Raw genomic sequence first — 10,175 nt, forward strand, 5'->3', positions numbered from 1 at the left:
CCAGTGGAACAGGCACGGGCCGTGCCGGACTGACGACGCCCACCACTGGCCTGGTGTGGAGAACAGGCACGGGCCGTGCTGGACTGACAACGCACACCACTGGCTTGGTGTGAGGAGCAGGAGTGAGCCGAACCGGGCTGACGAAACGCACCACTGACTTGGTGCGGGGAGCAGGAACGGGCCGAGCCGGGCTGACGAAGCGCACCACTGACTTGGTGCGGGGAGCAGGAACGGGCCGAGCCGGGCTGACGGGCGCACCACTGACTTGGTGCGGGGAGCAGGAACGGGCCGAGCCGGGCTGACGAAGCGCACCACTGACTTGGTGCGGGGAGCAGGAACGGGCCGAGCCGGGCTGACGAAGCGCACCACTGACTTGGTGCGGGGAGCAGGAACGGGCCGAGCCGGGCTGACGAAGCGCACCACTGACTTGGTGCGGGGAGCAGGAACGGGCCGAGCCGGGCTGACGAGGCGCACCACTGACTTGGTGCGGGGAGCAGGAACGGGCCGAGCCGGGCTGACGAAACGCACCACTGACTTGGTGCGGGGAGCAGGAACGGGCCGAGCCGGGATGACGAAGCGCACCACTGACTTGGTGCGGGGAGCAGGAACGGGCCGAGCCGGGCTGACGAAGCGCACCACTGACTTGGTGCGGGGAGCAGGAACAGACCGGACCGTACTGGGGACACACACCACTGGCCCTACACCGGGATCTGGAACGGGCCGGACCGGACTGGTAACACACCCCAGTACCTCTCGCCGTGCCTCTACACCTTCCATCCCCTCTTCGACCAGTGGCCCCCGTAACCTGGCGGCCTCCTCTGCCAACCCGCTGGACCGCTCTATCGCGGCCTCCTGCTGCCCCGACGTCGTGAGCCCCCCCCTAAAAATGTTCTGGGGGTCTCTCCTCCCCGTGGGCCAGGCCTCTATAGTTCTCGCCCAACTCTCGCTCTTCTGCCTCCAACTCCCGCTATTCAGCTCCTCAATTGGCTTGACCCAGTCGAAGCTCTTCCTCCATTGTTCCCAAGTCCACTCTCTCTGCTCTTCACTCGGCTTGACCCAGTCGAGGCTGCCACGGAGATCTGCTAGGGATTTCCCTGGCGATGGCTCCTCGACTCGCTGCTTGGTCCAGTTGTGGTGGGATTTTCTGTCACGATCGTCGAACAGAGATGAGGACCAAGGCGCAGCGTTGCAGGCAAACATACTCTTTATTAGAGACACGATCAAAAACAACAAAACGAAAACGTGACAGTTCACGGTCTAACACAACCGACTAGAAACAAAATCCCACAAACACGAATGAAAAACAGACTGTTTAAATATGGCTCCCAATCAGAGACAACCAGCAACACCTGAAACTCGTTGCCTCTGATTGGGAGCCACTCTGGCCAACATAGAAATAGCACCCATAGAAACAAAACACATGATCTACACACCCTGGCTCAACATAACAGTGTCCCCAGAGCCAGGGCGTGACACATTCGTACAGTAATAGAGACATGTGATTACATTTCCTGAGTACTTTCCTCTTGAAAAAGTTATAATAACCTGTGTAATGTGATGGCTAATGTGTTTAGAGTAACCTGTGTAGAATACTTAAAGCTGCAATATGTAACTTTTTGGGCGACCTGACTAAATTCGGGATAGAAATATGTGTTATAAATCTGTCATTCTCATTGAAAGCAAGTCTAAGAAGTGGTAGATCTGTTCTATGGGCACTAAATCTATGCTTCCTGTTCTTAAGTAAAGGTTTTGTGTCTTTTACTTTCAGTTTTGTACACCAGCTACAAACAGCTGTAAAGCAATTTCACAGCAGTTTAGATGGTACGATGATTATCACATTGCTTGTTTTTTCACTAAACTGAAATTAGGCAAACTATTAGAATTTTAGATACCAGGAAATGGCAGAGCGATTTCTGTATATTGCAGTTGAGCCAAGGGGCATAATGTCTTTGATTTGCAACACTCTCTTAAAGGTCGAGGTAACTGTCAATGCATTAGTGTGAAGCTGTCTACAAGCTGTCTACAAGGTGATAATATAGTGTTTGTCATCGCCAAAAAGAGTTCCCCTCCTTAAAGACCTGTGCAGGGGGCATAGAGGTGCCTTACAACTTAACACCTTGGGTCTCCCTTCAGCTGTGATGTTACCTAATTAGCTTCCAGAGCTGAATATATCACATGCTACTCAATGACACTGTTAGGGGTCTAATTCCCAGCTGTCGTGTGTGCGTGCATTAATATGTGATTTGAGGGGAAACATTTGTAGATTTTAATTTAAAAACACGTGTGTGAACCTACACTTCCCTACATATTTATTTGGACAATGAAGCAAAAACGTTTCGTTTGGCTCTATACTCCAGCATTTTGGATTTGAGATCAAACGTTTCATATGAGGCGACAGTACAGAATGTCACCTTTTATTTGACGGTATTTTCATACCTATCTGTTTTACCGTTTAGAAATTAAAGCACTTTATGTACATTATAAATGCAAAAGTATGTGGACACCCCTTCAAATGAGTGGATTCGGCTATTTCAGACACACTTGTTGGTGACAGGTGTATAAAATCGAGCACACAGCCATGCAATCTCCATAGACAAACATTGGCAGTAGAATGACTTTACTAAAGAGCTCAGTGACTTTCAACGTGGCACCATCATAGGATGCACATTTCCAACAAGTCAGTTCGTCAACGAGAATTTGCCAGTACGTTCAACTGTACTAAAAAGCGCAGACCACATGTAACCACGCCAGCCAAGGACCTTCACATCGGCTTCTTCACCTGTGGGATCATCTGAGACCAGCCACCCGGACAGTTGACGAAACTGAGGATTATTTCTGTCTGTAATAAAGTCCTTTAGTGGGGTAAAACTCATTCTGATTGGCTGGGCCTGGCACCCCAGTGGGTGGGTCTATGCCCTCCCAGTCGCCTGGCGGGTGGTCCCTATAACACAACGCGACGACAGCAAGCGAACAAACGATGAACGAACGGACCCCAACTATGCAGACCGACATTCTGTCTGGTGATTTTTCTCTTTTACAGATGCGGTAAAATATACTAGCACCCTTGTATGATTCACTATTTATTCTAAAATAAGTTGAAATATTATTTTTGGGGGGTGTTTACATCTTTATTTGTTTGATTTACAACTGCACAGGACCATTAAAAAAAATAGCCTGGACTAAATTATTTAAAATTCAATGATTCTTGTTTACTGTGTAATTTCTCACCTGTGGTAAGTAGCAGGTGCCTACAGGGTAAAAATAGCCATTCAACCAGTTTTGAAAAAACATAACATTATTCTCCATTGCACTCCTTTGAAAAGTGCAAGGGTGTAGTTAGCTGATGTTATACTACATCTAAACAAATGAATACTTCTATTCACTTGAACAGTCTATTCTAGGCTCAACCTTTCTTTATAGGTCCTCATTCTCAGCTGTCCAGTTTGCTTGTGTTATGAGCACAGACTGAAGGAATGATGGCTGGACACCTTACCACTGTTCTGCTGTTGAAGCGTGTAACCTGACCCTCCTATGTGATTTAAAGATGGTACTATCATTAGGATATCCATGCACCTGTTCTGACTGGAAGTTCATAGAGAACTCAACTCATGTCAGCTGATGACAATTCCGTAGTCATAAGCATGACTTGATTAAGGACACAGAGAGCAAGTCAGAGTCCCCTGCTCTACGCTGAAATATTTTACAAGGAGTACATGTGCTCCTAAGTAAAATGAATATAGGAGCACACAAAGACATTTAGGAGCACAATGAAAAGTATTCAAGGTAGTGTTTTAATGATAAGAATTGTCAGCAATTACAAAATACAGGGTTAAGGAGCACCAGAAAAATATACAGTGAGGGAAAAAGTATTTGATCCCCTGCTGATTTTGTACGTTTGCCCACTGACAAAGACATGATCAGTCTACAATTTTAATGGTAGGTTTATTTGAACAGTGAGAGACAGAATAACAACAAAAAAATCCAGAAAAATGCATGTCAAAAATGTTATAAATTGATTTGCATTTTAATGAGGGAAATACGTATTTGACCCCTCTGCAAAACATGACTTAGTACTTGGTGGCAAAACCCTTGTTGGCAATCACAGAGGTGAGACGTTTCTTGTAGTTGGCCACCAGGTTTGCACACATCTCAGGAGGGATTTTGTCCCACTCTTTGCAGATCTTCTCCAAGTCATTAAGGTTTCGAGGCTGACGTTTGGCAACTCGAACCTTCAGCTCTCTCCACAGATTGTCTATGGGATTAAGGTCTGGAGACTGGCTAGGCCACTCCAGGACCTTAATGTGCTTCTTCTTGAGCCACTCCTTTGTTGCCTTGGCCGTGTGTTTTGGGTCATTGTCATGCTGGAATACCCATCCACGACCCATTTTCAATGCCCTGGCTGAGGGAAGGAGGTTCTCACCCAAGATTTGACGGTACATGGCCCCGTCCATCGTCCCTTTGATGCGGTGAAGTTGTCCTGTCCCCTTAGCAGAAAAACACCCCCAAAGCATAATGTTTCCCACCTCCATGTTTGACGGTGGGGATGGTGTTCTTGGGGTCATAGGCAGCATTCCTCCTCCTCCAAACATGGCGAGTTGAGTTGATGGCAAAGAGCTCGATTTCGGTCTCATCTGACCACAACACTTTCACCCAGTTCTCCTCTGAATCATTCAGATGTTCATTGGTAAACTTCAGACGGGCCTGTATATGTGCTTTCTTGAGCAGGGGGACCTTGCGGGCGCTGCAGGATTTCAGTCCTTTACGGCGTAGTGAGTTACCAATTGTTTTCTTGGTGACTATGGTCCCAGCTGCCTTGAGATCATTGACAAGATCCTCCCGTGTAGTTCTGGGCTGATTCCTCACCGTTCTCATGATCATTGCAACTCCACGAGGTGAGATCTTGCATGGAGCCCCAGGCCGAGGGAGATTGACAGTTATTTTGTGTTTCTTCCATTTGCGAATAATCGCAGCAACTGTTGTCACCTTCTCACCAAGCTGCTTGGTGATGGTCTTGTAGCCCATTCCAGCCTTATTTCCCTCATTAAAATGGAAATCAATTTATAACATTTTTGAAATGCGTTTTTCTAGATTTTGTTGTTGTTATTCTGTCTCTCACTGTTCAAATAAACCTACCATTAAAATTATAGACTGATCATTTCTTTGTCAGTGGGCAAACGTACAAAATCAGCAGGGGATGAAATACTTTTTCCCTCACTGTATTTTTAATATTGATAATATAGCCTACATTGGGCCTCTATGAATCCTAGCTACTTTTGAAGCATATGTCTTGAAGAAGCTATCTCTTTTATTTTTGTTCCACCACATTTTCTCATACAGTACTACTGGTAAAGTTACCAGGTTATTAACTAGCTAAATGCTTTAACATGACTGAACAAGGTTGTTTAAGTTAAGCGGCTCGCAAGTAGTTTTAGAACGTTTATGAATGTAAAATGCGTCCCGCCAATCCGCAATAGAAAGAAAAAAAACGTTGTGCCTGTAATATGGGTCATAACTTTTGAACGGTTTGGCCTTGAAACAAGCCATTTTCGCTGTAGTAATTGTGCAACCATGACGGTCGCGAATCTGCTCTCGATTTATTCTCTATACTAATCAGAGGCTGAGGTACAGCGAAGCCTAATAATTTTATAGGCACACTGATGCTCCCAAATTAATATTCCATGTCTCACTGTACATTTTTTGGGATAACATACAATCATTTGCAATGTAAATCCTTGGTATCTGTCTATAGAAAGTGGAGAACATTATTACTACCTTCACTTAACAATTATGATCTACACACAACAGACCATTCATTGTATTTTGATTCCAAGATATGTTTTACAAATTTACAAACTGACAAAATAGGAATTTGCAGACCATCTAAAGATGCGCTGGGTCAAAGGTTACTTTTCAAAATGGCTTTGCTGCAGAAAAAAATGTTTGCGAAAAACTCTTGTAGGGTGATGCCAAGCGACAAGTTTGTTTGCAGTCTTGTTTTGTTTTGTGCTGCAGCGCAGGGCGACTTAAATCAGCCCAACTGTAGCTATCTACAGGCCAGGCGGGCTACATTTGTTTATTGACAGGCTAATTGTTTACTCTGTCCCACTGATATTTGCAGATATTGAATATTAGACAGTTATGCAGAATTATATCAATCACACTCTTAGTTTTTTAGGGAGGATAACATGCAACCTACACAGAATATTTTTTGTTTGTTATGTTTGCTTTTCCTTTAGTGTTTCTGACTGAAAGTGCTGCACTATGGCTTACTTACAATTAACAGGATGACAGAAGTGTTCTGTTTGGACATAGGCAATTACTGTGTGGTATTTACCTTATTTGTATCAATCATCAATCTCTCCTGCATGTGACTCACAGATGCAGGTCCAGCCTCTTGCATTGGGAGAATTCCTGTCAGGCACAGCAAGCATGACCACACACAAGAGATGGTAAGAAGGTAATAATCTTTGCTAGCATTACATTGTACACTATTAAAATATCTATTGGATTTACAGTGCATTCAGAAAGTATTCAGACCCCTTGCCTTTTTCCACATTTTGTTACGTTAGAGCCTTATTCTAAAATTGATTAAATAGTTGTTTTCCCCTCATCAATCTACACACAATAACCCATAATGACAAATCAAAAACAGGTTTTTTAGATTTTTTTTCAAATGTATTAAAAATGAATACATAAGTATTCAGACCCTTTACTCAGTACTTTGTTGAAGCACCTTTGGCAGCAATTACAGTCTCGAGTCTTCTTGGGTATGACGCATCAAGCTTGGCCCACCTGTATTTGGGGAGTTTCTCACATTCTTATCTGCAGATAAGCTCTGTCAGGTTGGATGGGGAGCGTCGCTACACAGCTATTTCCAGGTCTCTCCAGAGATGTTCGATCGGATTCAAGTCCGGGCTCTGGCTGGGCCACTCAAGGACATTCAGAGACTTGTCCCGAAGCCACTCCTGAGTTGTCTTGGTTGTGTGCTTTGGGTCGTTGTCCTGTTGGAAGGTGAACCTTCGCCCCAGTCCGAGGTCCTGAGCGCTCTGGAGCAAAATTTCATCAAGGATCTCTCTGTACTTTGCTCCATTCATCTTTCCCTCGATCCTGACTAGTCTCCCAGTCCCTGCCGCTGAAAAACATCCCCACAGCATGATGCTACCACCAACATTCTTCACCGTAGGGATGGTGCCAGGTTTCCTCTAGACGTGACGCTTGGCATTCAGGCCGAACAGTTCAATCTCGGTTTCATCAGACCAGAGAATCTTGTTTCTCATGGTCTGAGAGACCTTTAGGAGCCTTTTGGCAAACTCCAAGCGGGATGTCATGTGTCTTTTACTGAGGAGTGGCTTCTGTCTGGCCACTCTACCATAAAGGCCTGATTGGTGGAGTGCTGCAGAGATGGTTTTCCTTCTGGAAGGTTCTCCCATCTCCACAGAGGAACTCTGGAACTCTGAGAGTGACTATCGGGTTCTTGGTCACCTCCCTGACCAAGGCCCTTCTCCCCTGATTGCTCAGTTTGGCCGCGCAGCCAGCTCTAGGAAGAGTCTTGGTGGTTCCAAACTTCTTCCATTTAAGAATGATGGAGGCCACTGTGTTCTTGGGGACCTTCAATGCTGCAGACATTTTTTTCTACGGACAATTCCTTCGACCTCATGGCTTGGTTTTTGCTCTGACATGCACTGTCAACTGTGTGACCTTCTATAGACAGGTGTGTGCCTTTCCAAATCATGTCCAATCAATTGAATTTACCACAGGTGGACTCCAATCAAGTTGTAGCAACATCTCAAGGATGATCAATGGAAACAGGATGCACCTGAGCTTAATTTTGAGTCTCATAGCAAAGGGTCTGAATACTTGTGTAAATAAAGGTATTTCTGTTATTTCTTTTTAATACATTTGCAAAAAAATTAAAAATAAACTGTTTTTGCTTTATCATTATGGGGTATTGTGTGTAGATTCACGAGGACATTTGTTTATTTAATCAATTTTAGAACAAGGCTGTAACGTAACTAAATGTGGAAAAAGTCAAGGTGTCTGAATACTTTCCGAATGCACTGTATTTACCACAAATCAAATTTAATGTTTTACTCTGGACAGCAAGTGTTTTGTTTTAGAATTTTTATCTTTACAGTATGGCTCGGTGTACAGTCGGAGACTCTGTGATGTAATGGAGGATAAACACAGTTTACACACTTTTATTTGGTGAATAGGGTTTATGCACCTTTATTTTATTTTTGTTAGTCTCATTGAGATAACAATTAGGCAATATCTGCAATCAGAATCAGGGTTACTGTGCAAAGTCAAGTGCAGTGCAATAGTTGTTTATTTGCTTTTATACAATGGGTGGGTCTAATCCTGGATGCTAATTGGTTAAAACCGAATTCCAGACAGTGTCTTTTCCACAAGTTACCACCAGTTAAAGCTATGATGTTGAAATGCCTATTAACTCTATTCCATCTCAATGCGCAATCCACTGTCTCATCAGCCCAGCCAGGCAATTTATAAACTTGATCTCCACTATAAAAGCAGCATTATCTCCCATTTCTTTTAGACTATAGCATTTGGTTTTAACAGCGGAGATTTGTTAAAAACCAACATTTGCAACATTGTTTCAATATTGAAATTTGATCTCCAGCTGTCGCATAGTAATGAACGTGTTGGGAGTCGGTATGAGTGACAGGCAGGCAGCTTTTCTCAGCCAGTCGAAATCATGAATCAGCATCATTGTTATGGACATATACAAAGAAATGTCAATAGAAAACAGGTCAAATGAAACGAAATGCAGCTAGTTTGCAATCTTTCCAGCTTCAGTTTGAAGTGATTGTCTTAGCTGTGTTGTTGGCTAGTTCCTCTAAACAACAGTGTCCTAACGAGAGCGCACATGTTCTATGCCAGGTGAAATTGCGCATCATTAGCTCATTCTTATGAATGTATCCAAATAAATGTCACTAGAAAACAGCTTAAACAAATGCTGTTATTCTGGCTGCACTGTTTGACGTGACTGTAAGTTAGCCGTAGTTGGCTAGCTAGTGAGCAGGGATAAGAACGTTGCAGGCCAGCATGGCAATAGAACATTTAGAAAGAACGACTGGGTCACGTCCGTAGATACAGAATGAAAATACTTAAAGACTGGGTCGTGTCTCTGGCAACCGAACAGATAGAACGAACGACCAGCCGGCATGGATAGCAACCCTAGATTTGTGTTGGGAAAATGTCTTGTGGAAGAATGAAATAGTATGAATAAAATGGAGGATATATTGGCACACCCGAAAGCAGACTGAACCAGGTTTTCTTCTAGGATTTTGCCTGTGCTTAGCTCTATTCTGTTTATTTTTATCCTAAAAACTCCTTAGTCCTTGCCGGTGACAAGTATACCCATAACATGATGCAGCCCCCACCATGCTTGAAAATATGAAGAGTGGTACTCAGTGATGTGTTGTGTTGAATTTACTTCAAACATTTGTATTCAGGATTCAGCTTTGTATTCAGGACAAAAAGTTCATTTGTTTGCCACATTTTTTTGCAGTATTACTTTAGTGTGTTTCTTTAGTGCCCTATGGACATTTATCCTATCATTGTTACAGTTGTAAATATTAATATATTATTATTTTATTATTGTTTCATTGACTTCTCACTTCCCCCAATGCTGCTCCCCCTATTGACATTCTACCCCCCCATGGCATTTACCCTGCCCCTGCCCCAACCCCCCAATAGACTTTTATAATTGTTACAGTTGTAAATATGTATCTATTGTTATTATTTTATTATTGTTTCATTCACTTCTCATTTTGACCTACACTGTTGGAGCTCGGAGCTTAAGAATTTCACTGCACCCTGCAATTACATCTGCGACCCTGTGCATGTGACTAATAAACTCATCTAATCTAAACTATAGAAGTACCTGCCCTGAGACCACCTACATCAAATACTTGGATGAAACTTTTATTCTTGACACATCCAATTCTGGAATGTTTGACCTCCGGTGTAAGAAGAACTTCCTTGAACATCCAAAGACCTCATCATCAACTTTAGGAAGGTACCTTCAGCTCCAGAGACCAGAGCATAAAATAGGTGGAGGAGTACAAACAAGTACCTCGGCTCAATAACAAACTTGGGACCCAAAGGTGGGCGAGTGTAGTAAAACATTTCAATCCATACTGTATTTGCACAAG

The sequence above is a fragment of the Coregonus clupeaformis genome, chromosome 7, assembly GCF_020615455.1.
Source record: "Coregonus clupeaformis isolate EN_2021a chromosome 7, ASM2061545v1, whole genome shotgun sequence".
In the NCBI taxonomy this organism is placed as follows: Eukaryota; Metazoa; Chordata; class Actinopteri; order Salmoniformes; family Salmonidae; genus Coregonus; species Coregonus clupeaformis.